Genomic DNA, 12,901 nt, shown 5'->3' with positions numbered 1-12,901 from the left:
AAAGGAAGGGCATGAAATATTTAAAAAATGGCTGACTATATAGACTTTGTTACACGACCGTAAATATTTTAGCTGTTTGTTATATTTATAAAAGTTTCCTTTTAATTATTAAACAAAATTTTAAAAAATGTAAAACATAAAATAACAAAATTGTAGCTCTAGCCTACTATATATATATAAATATTGGGGCAAGGTTGGAGACGGGGAGTGGCCCGTCCCTGGATCGAGGACCCTATTTATGTCCCTGGTTTGACCACATCCCCAATCAAACTGAAGATTTCCCCGCTTCGAATGGGTCAAGTACCCGCGAAGATCCAACCCCATACTTTTTGTCATCCCTGGTTGTTGTACTAACAAAACAAAGTATAGAAAATTTTTGAACATTCAAATACTCATTATTGTTGAGTTATGCTCGTTTTGTCAATAATCTAGATTATGCATAAAAATAGACATTTTCATATCGTAACATATGAAATTATCACGTAGTAATATTATTGAGAACTAACACATTTTTTGTTCATAAGTTTTTATTTATTTATTTATTTCCCATACTTCCATTTTTAATATCAATATCGTTTAATTATTTTTCATCACTATTAAAATTAATTTAAAATTTTTATTTCTTAATTATTTTAAATTAAATAATAAATATTAACATCTAAACCTAAACCTGAATTGAGTATTTAGTGAAAATATCAAAGTATAAGTAGCCGAAATTTAGAATAAGATCAAATTAAAACAAAATTTAGATCATAAAATATAATTAAAGTTTTAACTTAAAGCAAATTCCCTATATGTGGATATGCTCCAAGGCATAAAGAAATATTCTCCTTTTTTTTTTTATCTAAAAAAGAAAAAACCTATCATCCTTTTTTGTCCTTTTAAGGAAGAATTAGGTCAACAACAAAGTCATGGGTTTATGGGACATTCCTGCTTTTTCATAGGCCACTATTGACTTATGAAAGAAAAGAAGGATCCCAAAAGAGGGCAAATTAAAGAGAGACCAAAAGTGATAGTTTTGATAGCCAATATTAAGGTGCTAATTAGGTGTCAAATCAAAATACAAGTAAGTTTAAATGGTTTTGTTTTGCTATATTTATATCCACAAATTGGGGTTTGTTGAATCACTGCCACCACTCACAAAAACCAAAGAACCAAAATGAAAAGTAAAAATAACTGATTTGGGGGTGGTTTTCTCTCCCCCCACACACACAAAGATTCAAACAATCAATAAAATCTTAATTTTGAAAAATACATATTTCTGAAAAAGTAAAAAAAAAAAAGAAAAACAATAATTTTAAATAAGTAAATAATACAAGCTAACATGTCTATTAAAAACAATTGAGATATTGACATGTTGATGAAGATTTAGTATAATGATTATTATAAAATAGACATAATTGTTACAGATAATTTTGAACTGGATGGTCAAATCGACATATCAAAAAAGAAAAAGTTACATGCCAATAGATGGACGAGCTAAAAGATGGAAAAAGAAAAAACTCAAACTAAAGCCAAATTGGCCCGGTCTGCCTTAATTGGTTGAGGTCGAGCATGTCATATCAAGCAGAGGAGTTGGATGATATCGAACAATTTGATCTTCATATAGTGTAAATGGAATTGTTGAAAACATGATCATGGAAGAATTTTCAATAGATTATAGTCTTATGGTAAATGTTGGTTATGTCTTTACAGTTCAACCGACTTGAGAAAACTGTGCCATAATTAGCAACCAATTTGAATTTTGAATTTGTCATTATTATTAGTTTTGATTTGATTTAACCAAACAAATTTGATCTTATGGTAAATGTTGGTTATGTCTTTACAGTTCAACCGACTTGAGAAAACTGTGCCATAATTAGCAACCAATTTGAATTTTGAATTTGTCATTATTATTAGTTTTGATTTGATTTAACCAAACAAATTTGATTTAGTTTAATTTCTTTAATATAGAAAATTAAAAGATTTGGTTTGTTTTAATTTTTTTATAATCTCCAAATATGTTTGTTTTATTAACCGAACATATTTCATTAACCAATTTGAACATTTAAATAAAAAACATAAAGATATATCTCATTAACAAGCTTTTGCCAAAAAGAAAAAAAAGTATAGATTTGATTTTCTACATTTTTTAAGAAAGTATCAAAATATTAAATTTATTTTAGATTAATTTTCATAATTGTAACAAAACACTAAAATATTTATGATTCGGGTAACAAAAACAAAAAGTTCGGTTACTAAAATATTTTCATAAATTTTAAATTTGTTACTGATATTGCGGACGATTCGTCACCTCTATTTCTTATTTTTTGCGATTTATTTATCTTCTCTTCTAGATTTCTTCGGCTCATCTTTAGATTTTTCTTTCCTTCTTTATCTTCTATTTCTTTCTTCCAACCCTTCTTCGAGAATATCAAGATTGTTTAAATATCACTTTGATATGATCTTGTACTGAATTAATATCAAAGATCTTGTACTGAATTAATATCACTTTGATATAATTCAGTAAAAGATTATATCAAAGTGATATTTAAATGATCGCTTACCTAGTCAACGCAGTCGTTTTTAGATTTGAAGCCTTTTTCTCATCGTTTAAAAAGAACTACATGATCGTGTGAGATATGATCTAAATGATCATTTACCATATAGTTAATACAATCGTTTAGTGTGGATAACACGATTTGAAACATTTTTCTTCATTAAAAAGAATTACACAATCGTGTTGATACTACGTACACGATCATGTATTATTTCCTACAAGATCTCATATCATGATCGTTTAGAAGAAGAATTACACATGCGCATGTGGCCGATCAATCGCGTATTGACTTGGGCATTTTTTATACTTTCCATTATAGGCAGCTTTTTTTAGTTTTCAAAACACTGTAAATATTTTGCTGGTTTGTTATATATTTTTTTTAAAAAAACTCATTTATTTAATTTTATAAAAAAATATATAAAGATCCCATCTTTTTATTTTTAAATTTAATTTGTTTGATTTTTTAAAATATCAAAATATCTCATTAGTCAACTTTTACCAAAAAATGAAAAAAATTAGTAAAGATTTGGTTTGTTTAATTTGTTTGTTTTCTTTAAATATCAGGATAACTAAAGCATATCATTCATGTATCAGTGTAATTCAAAATATAAGAAATACAATATGCTACAATTTCAATCATATCTATTTTTTAAAAATAAGAATTTTTCCAACAAAATTGTTGTGATCACTCCCAAAAGTCTTCCATTCATTGAGTGACAATTATCACTAATATAACTTACATAAACCAATTTTCATCAAGTATCACACACAAGTAATATACAATCTCACATGAGCCTAGAACTAGGTATACCGATTTTGCCCAAAGTCAGATCATCCCGTTCGATCTCGTCTTTTGCCATGGTCAACCCCACCATATCATGTATTTTCTTATCATTAGTAACCCTACAAAAATAAAAAACAGTAAATAATAAGATATATAAGGTTAAATTCTAAAGAGAAATGTATGGTTCTCCCTCCGTTAGTAATGACTTCACACCAATTAAAACAAATTTCCACCCCCTCTACCAGCTTTTCTTCAAAAAGTTTTAAAATGATACATTCCTCATTTGGTTTAATTTGGAGTTTTGTGTAGACAAATTCTTTGTTTTCCTAAGTCAAACCAAAAACCAAACTTAATTGATTTTTTCTTTCTTTCTTTCTTTCTTTCTTTTTTGGCTCCTTTTGCTTTTTTATATCCCATCATCAGCTAATTCAGTGGACAACAGTTCAATGCACAATTTAAAGGCAAAGCAGCAGCAAAACTGACTCACTTTCCAACTCCATGTGTTTGAGAATAAACAAAAACACATTTGCTCTCTCTCTCATGACATCCATCCAACTTGGAGGCAACATTCACAAATTAGATTTTAATATTGATATGGACGTATTGATATATTTGTATAAATATATAGTAGTAAAAAGTGTTTCTCTTGTAAATATATTTGTAGATATATCATTCAAACCATCTTTTTCTCCGTTCATAGATATAACTAAGACGTTGTTTATTGTTTAGTGAATCATGTAAGTCTTTGTATCATATTTTATTGTTTTCCACTTTTTAATTATTCGTTGATTTTGTCATTTCTGTCATAATATATCAAAATATCATTTCTTTAGTGGTGGAAAACTTAAGTGACAAATCTCTTGTTTTCTATGCCAAACACTTGCTTTGTTGATAAACAAAATATAATTGATTAGTCATGCCTATTAATATAGTTAGATCAACTTAATAATTTATTTGTGAATTTTGTATAAAAATGTCTTTCAAATAGGCATATTCGATGAACATACCTATTAGAATTGAAAAAATGATATAACTATATTGATTTTAATATTTGAACTCTTTCATATAGATCGGAATAAAATAGGTTTTATGTTCTAATTAATTTCAATTCTGTTTGGTACCTTTACAAGAGAAGGACGTACAAAAAGCTCAAGTGAGTTTAGCTCAATATTATTGGGTAAACATGCAAAAAAACTTAAAGTGTTTGGTACTCAAGGAATAAAATAATAATATAATATATTTTTTTTAAGAACTCATCATTTATTTGAAACGGCTTCTGACCATTGAGCCTCCAACTTTTGAGATATATACTAACAAAGACTTCTTCTTCTCTGTTCTTCTTTTCTCATACATATGATCCCTTTCTGTTTTCGTCCTCTTTTGTTCCTTTTTGTTTTTCGAGCACAGTCTGAAAGAAGGTGTTGGCATTCCGACCAATTCTAGTGTATGCAGTTTCGATCGAGACATTTGTTTATTCTGGAGACGAGACGTGGTTTCCAATTTCAAATTGTTTGGACACCAGAGTCATAAAAAGTCTTAAAGAGAGTATGATTTACGACATATGCTTTTCTTACGAGCTTTTGTTTTGTAGGTTTTTTCTTTATACCTATTATGTGTTCAATTGTTGTGTACCTATTTCATAGATTTGGTGTTCCTATTGGTGCTACAACTTCCATTTTGTTCTAACAATTAAAAGTTAAAACATAAACTCAAACTCATTTATTTTCAAAATGTACTAAATCAAAATTTAGTATTATTTTAGTACCTATAAATTAGGGTTTAAGACCCTATAATTATAAACTACAAATTAGGTTTAGATTTACATAATTTTTGTGGTTACTTAATGCACAAGTACTTCAAAAAGTTTCTTTTATCTAACTTAAATTAATAAAATAGACAAATTTACCTAATCAAATAAACAGATAATATCTTCTAAAATTTAATAGTTGGATCTTTCAAAACATCCTATCCGTTGATTTTTTTTAAAGGAAAGAAAGAATATTTTTTTGGGTTGACCCTATAGAGTTGAGAAAGATCCTCTGCCTCACACCAAGCCCACCACTGCCTTTGTATAATTTTTTATTTTTGAAAAAAAAAAAAAAAAAAAAAAAAGACTGCCTTTGTCCCCTTCCCAAAACCCTAGAAAATTAAATTATTGAGAATACTTCCTTTCCTAATATATATATATTTATGATAAAGTATAGTTCCAATAAATAAATAATTTAATGTTTTGACCCCCAACAAAATTTTGTCTATAAATTGGAAAACCAAACCATGGTTAAAACCAGTTATACGAACAAAAATATATATATTTATTGCTTCTTCTCTCTCTTTAGCTGTGTTGTGAGAGAAACCATAGATATGAAGCTTTCTATTGCTTTCTTCTTTCTTCTTTCTCTTCTCTTGGTAAGCTTTAATATTTCTTCTTCTTCTTCTTCCTTAATCAATTTCCTTTCAGATATTTATCTTATATATATATATATATATATATATATATATGCTTTTGTTCTAATTTGTTGTTTTAATTTTTAAGGATAATTGAAATTGATCAGTTTAGATTTGTGAATATTCATAGCATGATCATCATAAAATCATTGGATCATAATATATATCTTCTTATGATATAGTTTGGGCTTAGTTTTGTATTGATTTTATATGATTTTATAAGTTTTATTAAATTAATTTATTGTGTTAATACCTCAAGGGATACATATGTTTCTGTCTCTCTCACCTATAATTTGTTTTTTTTTTTTTTTTTTCTTACAAAACAGAAAAAAGAAATTTCCTTTTCTCTGATATATATAGTTTGTCTAAAACAGAATCATGAAGTTCTTTTCTTCTTCTTTTCTTTAGGAAAATAGAATATTTTTGTAGTCTTCAATGGAGGAATTTGTGATTAACCAGGCTATTTTTCAAAAACAAAATCTGGGTATTAGTTTTCTGTTTCTTTTTGATGATTTTCTTAGAAATCTAAAAATAAAAAGAAATTTGTTTAATACCTATTTAGGCTTTGTTTATATATATAAATCAAATTAAAGTTTTTCCGTTTTCAAAACTTGATTTGGTTTTTCTAAAACGTCCTTACAACGAAAAAAGCAAAAAAAAATGGATGGAGTATTTTATAAGCTTAAATTATAAAAATAGAAAAATCTAAAACTAAATAGTCTCTAAACAATCTTCGCATGTAACTTATTTTTAAAGTTACTAAGTAGTAATCAAACAGAAGGGGAAAGACAATAGAATTTGATGGAGTTTGCATTGTTTTTGAATGATGGGGGTATAACAGCTTGGAGATATTGCAATAAGCCATGGCAGAAGCAGGAAAGAAGAAGGAGAATATTGGAAAAAGATAATGAAAGAAGAAGCACTTCCTGAAATGCTCAAAGAGCTATTATTAGAAGATGATGATTCTTCAATAGTGGAGTACAATAATAAGCAACAAAAGGAGCATTTTACGACCAACTTTGATCCTCATCCAAATGCTATAATTTATCATGCCCATGCCCATGCCCATGCCCATAACAGTAACCCCACACTTCCAAATTTATCCCCATGAATTCTTCTTATTTCTCAAACATATCCCTCTAAAAACCACAAAAATGTTTCCTCATTTTAATTATTTATCACACCATATATATATATATTTATATTATGTTATTAACTATTATGTGTAAATTTTAATATATTTAGTGTGTGTGGTTTTCTACTTTTCTATAGTTTCAAAACGTTGGAGTGTTACTGTCCCTCAATTGGCTTAAAACGTTGGAGTGTTACTGTCCCTCAATTGGCTTCTATAGACGTGTTGAAAGTATTGGTGTCGTATAACTATGTATGGCTATGATGTACGCAAACAATGTGGTGCTGATGTAAATTTCCATTATAGGTTATGTTGTTACGTTTTTGCATATATATTATTTTGTATCTGAATTTTCATTGAAAATTTTAACCGATTTGAATGGTATTTTTAAAGGAAAGTTTAGAAGGTTGTAAGTATATATATGTATAACTCCCCTAGTTTAGGGGAGAGACATAAATAAATTGATATTACATCTGAATGCGAGGAATCCTAAGAACATAAAAATAAGATTAAGAGAAACTTAAAATAATTAAAAGTTAATATCTAACAAATAAAATGCATCTTTCTTTTCGATGACCCGGTCACAAGAACTATGTAGGGGAATGTCGAGGATCCGAATTTTGAATCCGAGGTACACTCCTACTTCACCCAACAATTTACAAAGTTTTTAGATGTATATGCAATAATCTTTGTGTAAAGAAAGTCATTAAATTTTGTTTTAGTTTTAAATTCAAGATTGGAAAAGACTATATGGATATAAAAATTGGTTGATTTAGCTTAAATGTTGAAGAACGATATAAGAGACACCCATATTCAAATATTGAATTATTGGGCTTGTGATCATGGAGCCCAATGGACTGACTCACAAATGAACGTTATTCCCCCATTACCTCCATATGTATTGTATTATATTATTATATATTACTTTTTTTCTGTGTCTTTCTATGTAAATAAATATTGCCTATGGTAAAAGTATTCTTAAAACTATATATATATATATATATATATATATATATATATATAGAATAGATTATATTGACCTTGAAAGAGCAACCCTTATCTTTGTTTTTATCTTTGTTTACCTTTCCTTAATAATGAGAAACAGTTTGAAAAGAAGTGAATGGATTGCTAGAAGTAGTGTTGGTCTTAGTACCAGAAATAGATAGGCTTAGTATATTATTCGAAATTATCTATCCTTATCTTTGCATCTTTTTTTTCTTCTCCATCTTTCTCACCCTCTATCCAACCTTTTCATCACCAAAAGCATTTACCAATCTTGAAATTCTCATCATCACTATATTGGTAAAATTTGGATGTGTCGTGGATTATCGATCAAATTCATTTCTCATCATCCTATCCCAAATAACATATAATTGAAAAGGTGAATTTTAATATTTGAGAGTAGAATTATCCTTTTCTCTTAACGTTGATTTCAAATTTTAAGGATTAATTTAAAATTAACTTAGGACCATGAACATCAAATATATGTCACTTCTCAAACTTTGATAATAAAATATAAATATTAAATATCAATAGTCCTAGTTTTTACCCAAAAAAAATTATATTACATAAAACAAAAGTATGTATTAATTATCATATCACCTGTATAACTACAAAAATAGTTGTTTAAAAATTTAGAACAGGAAATTTTAAAATATATATATATATATATATATTTATAACCTTGACAGAAATAACCACTAAAAGATCATAAATATATAAAAAAAAAAAGATTCATAAGTTAGAAACTTAGAAAAAAGATATTATGCAAAAACAATCAATTCTAATAATTTAAGTCAAGCAATTGTTTTATAAATGAAACTAAATGTCACATATGGTTATGGGAAAAACCAGAAAAAATAATTCTCAAAATAATCAAAAAGCCAAAAAGTTTTATCAAACTAAAGGCATTTTTTTTTTCTCTATGTGAAATGTTAAGTTTGTACTTGATTTTAAAGGAATCACTTCTCCATTTTCTTTTCTTCCTCCTGCAATTGTATTTTTAAAAAATGGTTGTGAATTGAAGTAAACTAGTCTTGGCAAATTAATATTAAATTAGTATAACTTGATTATATGAGCTAAACTATCTTATTATATCAAATTTTATCGTATTGATAATTAATTTAAAATTTACATAATATGGATTTCGTTTAATTTTGAATCAATTAAATTATTATTATAATATATTTATTTTAGGTTAATTTTTATAAATATAATAAATCGGTAAAATACGTATGAACGAGGTAACGAAATCAAAAAATCTATGAAGCTAGCCAGTTTTCTAAATATTTTAGGTTTGTCTTTCCTTTTTATAGTTTTTCTTCTCTTCTTTTGCAATTTTTCTTTTATTCTTTTTTTTCAAATTGTTATTTGGTTATTCAATATCGTGTACAAATATAAAGGATGTTGAAAAAGAAAGGTGGTTAAATTTGGTAGCCAAATCTAAATAATTGGGTACAAAAAATAGTCAAATCTAAACGATCTTTTACAAAAAAATCTAAAAAAAATTATTTAGCCAAATCCAAACGATCTTATAGAAAAATCTAAATGATCATGTACCAAACGATCTTGAAAAAAATCTTTTGTATTTGATGTTTATATTTGGCTACTCAAATGTAAATGATCAAATATAAACGATCGTGTATCAAACAATAGCCAAAATTCAACAATTGTTCCCAATATATTATGCACATTATTAACTGAACATTTTTTTGTATTTTCCATTGTGAGCTTGTGAGCTTTTTTCATTTTTGAAATTGTTTTATACAGTATAAATATTTTACCGTTTTGTTATATTTTTTAAAAGACTCATTTATTTAAATCGTTGAGAACAGAAGTAACATTATATGTCAATTAAAATTAAAAAGTGATTTTGAAAAATTATTAAGGGGCGTTTGGGAAGAAAAGTGACTTATAATAGTCTGGGATTATAATGATCATGGACAAAATTATTTTTTACCGACGTTTTTTGTGTGGCTAGAAATATCTTTTCCGCCCACAATTTTAGTTTGCGTGGGCATTTATGTCGATGAAATGTCAACAACGTAGGCAAAAGAAAAGACGACGGTATTTCAGCCACACAACGTGCCCACATAAAAAAACGTCGGCAGAAGCTCTGCCCATGTTTTTCGTAAGAACTGCCTACATTTTTCTGTGTCGGCAAAGACAAAAATTCTTGTAGTGTCTAGGTGTTATAATAGTTTGGGTATTATAATAGCTTGGAGATTGTAATAGTATGTGTTTGGGGATGCAGACTATTATAGTATGTGTGTTATTATAGTCTGTGTTGGGGTCCAGACTATTATACTGTGTATTATTATAAGCTATGTTTGGGATATAAACTATTATAATGTAGGTTTTTCACTACTTTTCTTTTCTACATATTTACTATACAACATTTTTCTTAAATTGATTTTATTTAATCTTGTTGATTATGATATTCATTTAATAAACTTAGCTTCAATCTAAATTTTTCACTGCATATAAATCAAGAAATATGAATGATCCTTTTATACGTAATTTTATAAGTATGATGAAGAAATTATCAAAATCAGACACGCGCACGTCTCACACACGTAATTAGGTTTCCAAACTTTTACATAATTTTGATTCGTGTTTTTGCCAATTATATCTCAATTTTCATCATAAATTAAATTATCATTTTTTTATAAGTTACCATTTTATTTTCATTATGCTTAATCACATGACTAACAATCTCAAATTATCAGATAATTACATTTTCCTCAAATATGGTTCGATAAGAGCAAGCAACCCTATATATAATTCTTTTTAATAGAACGACAAATACACATTTTCGTTGTATATGTATAAATTAATTGATACTCTCTTAAAATTAATTAAGTCTCTATCATTTTACATTATTACTTTCTATTGACCACAAATCCTCTCTTAAAATGGAAATTAGAGATATTGTGATCGCAAATAGTTTTAACCAAATTTTTATTCTCCTTCTTTAATTTTAAACCCTTGTACTATTAACTCTGCCTACCAAGTTGCAACCAAAAGAAAGTGAGCAAAGCAAGTTTAAAGGCATAATACATTTTTGAACCATAGTTTCACACAAAAAACACTTTAACAGTTCTAAAGCAATGAAAAGAAATAGAATTGCTTGCTTACTTACTAGAAGAAGCTCTATATCCCGAATAGTCGTAGCTGAAATTCAACACAAAATGTTATTGTTAAATCTTATGTAATTAAATGAAAAACAGCAATATACCACAATAAATTGAGAGACATGAAATAATGGTGTTCTACCAATATAGAAACAATGGTGCTAACGTTCAAAAGCTCTTGTGAGGGAAATTATTGATAGCCAGAATAAGGCCAGGAAAATCACCACCACAAACAATGCAATTTTCAAATTTGTCACATATTACACAAACCAAATCGAACAATAAAACAACCTCGGAACAGAAACAAAAAACATAAAAGATAATTAAAACACATATGACATACTTGGACATGATAAACAAGAAATCTCTCTGTAACGAAAAATTGGAAGAAATAGATTTATCATGGGAGTAGCGAAGGGGATTGACTTAGGAAGAAAATAAAAGGGAAAAAAATTTGTTATGCTTCCTATTCTCTTTGGGGTTCATCTTTTCATTACAAAAAGATAGGTGAAGAAAGGGAAAGAACATCCAAAGAACACACTTATGAAAGTTAGTAGTCCTCTTAAACTCATCAGTAGGTTGAGCTATTCAAATCACGTAGTGGGCATCGTAACTTCTCTTTTTCCTTTTCTTCCTCGTGAACTATCTCGAATGAATATGAATAATTGGGAAGTGGGTTCAGAGCAGTGCGTTTCTTACTTTGTTCGTCCCAAATCGAAAACACTCGGGCCAAATCAGTAGGATTTTACCATTATACCATTGAAGGACTTGGTTTTATGCTCGACTAGGAGACAACTGAGTAGGTTGGGAGTTCCAAACTTGTCGAGGTTGATGCTGTCGCAGAGGCCAACGTGGGGTACGACGGAGAAAGCTGGACTTGGTTTGATGCTCAATGAGGTAGAGTATGAATGAAAAAGGTGCAACTAATGGTGGTCACTGAAAAATGGCGATTAGAGGTTGGCAACAGTGGTCGTTGAAGTTGACCAATCATGGTCACGAAACACATTCATCGACAGTTGGGCAAAACCGATTGTCGAGAAAATGGTCACCCGAAATTCTAATAAATATCTAATTTTATTAATTTATTTTTAATAAATATCTAATTTATTGGAAGTTGTTCGACGATCAGTTGTTGAAATATGGTCATCAAAATTTGGTCGGTGGTGATGCTAGAAAAAATCGATCTAAGGTTGGCAGTTGTGGTTGCATGAAGTTGTTCTAAGGTTGGCAGCCGTGGTTGCATGAAGTTGTTGGACAACTATCATAAAAAAATAGTTGTTAAAAATTATTCCGAAAAGCAGTCATCAGAGGTTGGTTGGGCAATAGTTGCTAAAAAAATTGTGTATACGTCGTTTAGATTAGGGTAACCAAATCTAAAAAAAATGTGTATAAAGAATCTTGAAAAAATCGTTTAGATGTAACCAAACGATAAAAAAAAATAAACAATTATGTACCAAAATAATTTAAAAAATTGTTTAGCCAAATCTAAATAATTATGTACCAAACAATCTTGAAAAAATAAACGAAATTGTTTAGCCAAATCTAAATAATTATGTACCAAACAATCTTGAAAAAATAAACCAACCTGTAAACAAATCTAAATTGTAGGATCTTGAAAAATTTTGTTTAGTCAAATCTAAATTATAGTGTATCCAATTTTGAGGAAGTAGTCAAATTGATTGTGTAACTAAATCTAACCCATAACTAAATTAAACAATCGTGTAACCAAATTAAACGATATTTAAATTAAACGATTAAATCTAAACGATCGTGTACACAGGTGTATAAATTAAACGATTAAATCTAAACAATCGTGTACACAGAATAGCCGAATCTAAATGATCGTGTATAAATGATAGCCAAATTTA

The 12,901-nt window shown here is 28.1% G+C and overlaps 1 non-coding gene across 1 annotated transcript; it reads left to right on the top strand.

The window, feature by feature from the left end:
- The first annotated feature begins 5,568 nt into the window (after positions 1 to 5,568).
- On the top strand, positions 5,569 to 7,250 carry LOC103497493 (uncharacterized). Its single transcript, XR_007815419.1, has 2 exons — positions 5,569 to 5,729; positions 7,041 to 7,250. It is a non-coding gene; the product is annotated as an uncharacterized LOC103497493 (transcript).
- Positions 7,251 to 12,901: the final 5,651 nt, after the last annotated feature.

This window comes from Cucumis melo, chromosome 11 (assembly GCF_025177605.1).
Source record: "Cucumis melo cultivar AY chromosome 11, USDA_Cmelo_AY_1.0, whole genome shotgun sequence".
NCBI classification, from domain to species: domain Eukaryota; kingdom Viridiplantae; phylum Streptophyta; class Magnoliopsida; order Cucurbitales; family Cucurbitaceae; genus Cucumis; species Cucumis melo.
This window is presented reverse-complemented; position numbering and strand designations above follow the sequence as displayed.